The sequence below is a fragment of the Pantherophis guttatus genome, chromosome 6 (assembly GCF_059756535.1).
Source record: "Pantherophis guttatus breed Tessera chromosome 6, ASM5975653v1, whole genome shotgun sequence".
Taxonomy (NCBI): domain Eukaryota; kingdom Metazoa; phylum Chordata; class Lepidosauria; order Squamata; family Colubridae; genus Pantherophis; species Pantherophis guttatus.
In genome coordinates this window covers 59,335,055-59,341,054 of record NC_142068.1, presented here as the reverse complement: position 1 = coordinate 59,341,054, position 6,000 = coordinate 59,335,055, and positions in this window count along the sequence as shown.

Genomic DNA, 6,000 nt, shown 5'->3' with positions numbered 1-6,000 from the left:
GTTGTGTTTCTATACGTTTGTAGAATTCCTTAAATTTCTGAAATGTTTCATCCTTGTGCTTTAATGTGTAAACAAAACCATATCGGCTGTAGTCATCCACTATTGTTAGGAAGTAACGTTTTCTATAGGTAATTGAGGGACTTAATGGACCAACTAAGTCCATATGTACCAAATCAAAAATATTGTTAGTTGATCTGTTAGATTTTTTTGGTCTGGGACTGGTTTTTAGTTTGGTGGACTTACATACTGAGCATTCCAAATAATTTTCACAATTTTTTATTTTGACACCTTCTGCGTGTTCAGTCATTTTTTGTACTACAGGAAAGCTTGCATGTCCTAACTTCCTGTGTAAGATGTGAGCACACTCATCATGAATTGGTTTACCTATTTTTGGTTTCTTTTCCTTGTATGTGTTTTTGTGATCATGAGTTATTCTACACTCATCATTGTCACTGTTACTGACATTTTCATCATCTGCTTCAATACAATCTTCCATATTTGAATCAATGTTATGTAAACATCTTTCTTTAGTTATCAGATAGGGTAGACCTCCTTTTATCATTACAGTACCTACATTTGTTTTGTTCTTTTCTATAGTTGCTTTCCCCTTTGAGAAAACTATATTGATATCAGATTCTCTGCTTAATTTTATGGCACTTAGTATGTTGTGAGGTATTTCTGGGATTAATAATACCCCCTCTATTTTCCCTAGACCAGGCAAGGTCACATTTCCTTTGCCTAGTACTTGAACCTTTTCTTGATTAGCTACCTTTATCACAAACTTATCTTCTATAAATGAAGATAATATACTTTTGTTGTTGGTGGTGTGATTTGTTGCACCAGAGTCAATAAGCCAATTGTTATTCTCATCCTGCTGTGTTCTGGTGCTGTCTTGTTTATTTAGCCCATTCAGTGACCCAGATTTCCTCTCTTTTGAATTTTCTCTACCCCCTCTACCTTCTTTGTAATTTGGTGGGCTTCTATATTTGTGTCTATCTATGGAAGATTGTCTGTAATTATATTTGTTCCTATATTCTGGTCTATGTCTCTCTCTTGAGACTTTGGGGCAGTCTCTTCTGCTATGTTCCCTGGATCCACAATTGTAGCATCTAAAGGCCTCATTATGTTTATCTTGAAAGACTACTTTCCTAAAAGGTTTGTGGTCTGTTTGGTTACTGGATCGATTTTTTCTTGAATTGTCTTCTGCTATCAATTTGTTAGATAGACTTTCTATGGATAAATATCCCAAATTAATGGTATCTAAGTGTGACATAAAGCTATCCCATGATGGATCAAGTGAATTGATAATAACACTTTTCATTGTTTGATCTGAAATCACTTCCCCCCTCAATTGTAGCTCAGCTCTTATTTTGTTTAGATTTATCAAATGCTCACTTATAGAAACCCCTGGTTTTACTCTAGAGGAAAAGAAATCCTTAGACATTCTTGTGGTTGTAGCTACGCTATCGCTGTGAAATAGATTAAACATGCATTGAATTATTTCTGATACAGTTAGGTTTGGTTTGATGCTATGATACATTGCAGGAGACACGCTAGATATTATTATGAAAAATGCTCTATGATGTAAACAATCTATTTTTAAAGTCCAAGGTCTTCTTGGAGGGCTAGTTATAAAGAATAGTAAATTTTCTTTCATGAAAATAACCTGAAGCTGTTGATACCACTCTTGTAAATTAATGCCATCAATTCTAAGTTTTGGGAAGTCACTGGGTAAGTTACCTACATTATTCTGTCCATTACTTACAACCTGGGGCAGTCCGTGATCTCTCAAGTGCAGGAAATTACAGAACGGCATTGGGATGCTTGCAATGAGTCTGCGCGGTTCTCTGGCCAGTTCAAGTCCTTCTGGGTCGTCTACGTAGTTTCGCACATGCGCGTTGTTCATTTCTTCTTTGGTGGCGTCGTGGAAGGTTCTCTCCCTTTCAGCTCTCTCGATCCGCTCCTCCTCAGATGAGTCGGTCTCTGGCTCGGTTTTTGGGGTTCTGGTGGTGGTGACGGTTCTTTTCTTCTTTTTGTGTGCGTTGGTATTCGATTTTGTCTGTGGTGTAGGGCGAAATCGGCATGGCTCTCTGGGCTCGGGCGTCGTCGCTTTCGAAGTCAGGATGGGAGCGTGCAGGTCTTGAGTCGCCGGTTTGATTTCTTGCTTCTTCGTAGATGTCTTGGTAATTTTCAGTCTTGGCCCAAAAGCAGCAAAAAGCGTTTTCATTGCTGATTTTACTTGAGATTTTGTTAAATCGTCTTCACTTTCTGATTTTGGATCATCTGAAGAGTTTGAGACTTCTTTCTCACTTTCTTCGTCTGATAGTGTTTTTCGCGCCAGAAATTTTGAACTGAGCGTTTTGATTGGCTCTGCTCCATTCTCTTTTGAAGTTCGTTGAAACCAAGATGGCTGCCATTCAAAATTTCGCGCGGGATCACATCTTTTCTTTTTAACAACTATTTTCTCAGTAGTCATCTCACTTACGATTTTTTGATCTTTGGGTTTTTCTTTAATGACGTTTTTCTCTCTCGCTGCTCCGCTGTTCTTCAGCATCTCCTGGAGGTCCGCGATGAGACTTTCATCATTCTTTTGGCTTTTTAGTATCTTTAATATCTCTGACCTGAGTTCGTTATTTTCTATTTCGATTTCTTTCTGGTCATTATTTTCACTCATTAGTTCTTCTTCTTCAGTGGTGTATTCTTCGGATTCTCTCGAAATCGCATTGGTGGATTCGTTGATCATCTCTTGATCAGTTTCTATTTCTTTGCTGTAGGCCCTGGTGTTGGGCCTATCTTTCTTGGACATTTTTTAATTACTTATTGAGTCAATTAACCATCCTCTGCTACCAGTTTGTTGCAATATTTTCAGGATCAGACTCAATAAAGATAATAGAAGTTAAAGCTTTAAATATATTTCTTTTTAATTGTGATAGGCATTCTATATTCACTGAATATTCGAGGTAGAAGCAACGAGAATGGTGAGGGTGGCTCCTTATATATACAAGGGGTGGAGCTAGGAATGGGAGTGGTAAGTTATGAATACATTAAAGTCCAAAGAATAAGTTAACCTCTGATGTTCCATATATACATTATTTACACATTGGAGAATAAGGCATTTACATCTGACAGGCTATTGTCTCTTCAAGTGTCCAAAGGTTAGATATGGATCTTATGAAACACATTTTTTGAAAAGACAAAGATTACTGTTGTGGAATAAAACCCATAATTCAGCTAATAATTGGTTGATACCTAGGAATAGGCAGCCAAAGCTAATTAGGACCAATTGTTTTATTCTCTCTGCAATTAAGGCTAATATTAGATTAGTCCCTAAAAGTTGGTTTTATTTCTAAGAATAAAGGACCATAAACAGCCAGATCCTTCTCACCTACTGCCTGCCTCTGTGCCCACTGGGCCATTACCACTCAATGAATGAATAAATGAAAGTATGTGTCAATTTATATTCCTCCTATGCCAATTTACCAAGCCTGCTACTCCTGGGACATTATTCCAACTTTGATAGATTGGCATTGTTTTTATCTTTGCCAAACTGCTATATTACCAAAGCCTGCCAGTCTATTAGAAAATCAAGTACCTCTCTGTTTCTTCAGTTCTGTTAGTGAAGATCATCTCAGAAAAGAAACCCTCAAATCACTAACAGAAATTTACCAGCAAGGCACAAGCTTTGAAGCTAAATTTATATTAGATTTGTAACTGGACATCCTGTGGAGTTATATGCATAAGAAATGATACCTGCCAAGCTTAAAAAGGCATGCCTGGTGTCAGACAAGAAAGAAAATACTAAAAAGTAAATGTTAAAGTTGGGAAAATAATAGCTGCTTGCTTTTAAAATTCTGATTCTAGAAATTTTGCAAATGCATCTTTGTAGGAGCCATGTTTACTGCCTACCTTGTTGCCAACTATACATATATTACTGATTTTAGCACAGCAACCCAGAATAAAACTTGTCAACAAGAACTGAATGGACAAGCACATTTCTAACAAAAAGATGTTACCTAAATTGGAATTGGAATTAGGACCGTGAATGGGTGGATTATCTCCAAACAACTTAATCACAGAGTGTTTGCTAACACTATGTAATGATCATTGTCTAATTGATTCATGGCCTTGGTCTTTGTTGCCTTTCTAAATTTATATTACTAAGCTAAGCAAGGCAGCAAATGGAGTGGCAGCAATGTCCAAATTGGCCTGGGCTCCATTCAGTTTCTCTTTTTCAACTTCTTTCATGTAGACAGACACATGATTTAATTTTGCTATTTCTTCTGATGACAGAATGCTATGTTTCTGTGCTGATCCTATCAACACAAGTATGAGTTCAAACTCAGCTTCCAGCACTCTGTATATTCATACTTGACCAGTCCAGAATATTTATTTATTTATTTATTTATTTATTCGCATTTCTATACCGCCCTTCTCCTTTCGGACTCAGGGCGGTGAACAGCCAGATAAAAAACATCTATACAAACATCACAATTAAAATAAAATTAAGATAATTTATAAATTTGGCTCATAATTTAAAACTTGTCAATTAAAATAAATATTAAAATTTTAAAAATTTTAAAACTAACCCTAAAATCAGGACAGACCAGCTAGTTGAAAAAAATGAGTTTTTAGGGCCCGACGAAAAATCCGGAGGTCGGAGATCACTCGTATCTCTGGGGGTAGATTGTTCCATAGGGTAGGTGCCATGTAAATATGTATTTTACTATCGAACCATAGGATCACATTGATTGGGGCAAGTAGAAATGAATCTGTTCCAGATACTGGTTCAATATTCACCACTTTAAGAATGGCAGACATTAAGGTTAGGACTGTGGTTGTTCTATGCTAGCTGATTTCTCTGTTGACTGGTAGGTAGTTGAGGAGTTGGCCATTGTTCAGTCAATTTCATTTGGTAATATAAAGCAAATGCACTTTGATGGGTAGGTCTGAAATTTGGATAAAATCAGAGCTACCAATGAATGCAATCATATAAGGTTTATGTATCTGCCTCTCACCTGCCCTGCTTATTCATTATGTCCTGCCTGTATTATTATTTTTATAAATAATTTAAGGCAGCAAATATATCTAATTCTTATTTGAAGGAGTCTCTGTGTTTAAGAGACAAAAGAAACTTCTTGTTTCTTTTAATTTCTTGGGCTTCTTTCTTTTTAAGTTGTAATTTAGGCTTTTCTATCAATGTATTTCTTAATATATCTTGCTCTTAATTAAAATAGAAGAAAAGCTATTAGGATTCATTGATAGGTAAAGCTAAACCTATTGTCTATATAGATAACTATATTAAGAACAATTTTCTTTTAAATGGCACATTCTCTTAACTTAATTACAGCACTTCAAATATTTTTAACACTCTGCCTATGATCAGGAGCATCTATTGTAACATAGGTTGTTAAATTAAAATCTAAAAAAAAAACCCCAGAACAATTTGAATCAAGTCTAATGAGGATTCATTCAGAATCAAGCACTACCATAATTCTTGCATAATGTTTAATTTGGAGATTATACAGGATTGTCCTTTCAGTAATGCTGTTACTTGAAGTCTGTGCAAAATCTATTTCCTGCAGTTCTTCCTTCATCTTTTCTTCCTTTTTTAAAAAATAATGTGATCATCAAAAGGCAGTTGAGTGACTATATTAGAATTTTATGTATTTATGATATTACGTCTATGGAGATTTTCAGTCATCCAGGTCATGGTTGTCCCAAAGGTACTTTTTCAAAAGGCAACTGGACTTCCTTTGTTTTTCCTTGAAGACGTTTCGCTTCTCATCCAAGAAGCTTCTTCAGTTCTGACTGAAGAAGTTAGAACTTAAGAAGCTTCTTGGATGAGAATGTGTTTAATGTGTTAAATGCCTTTAAGGAAAAAACAAGAAAGTCTAGTTGTCTTTGGAAAAAGCATCTTTGGGACATGTATGTTATTAACTTTTATTTTAAAACAAAACTCAGCCTTTATGCATCTGTCCTATCTATACATGAATCTTGAAT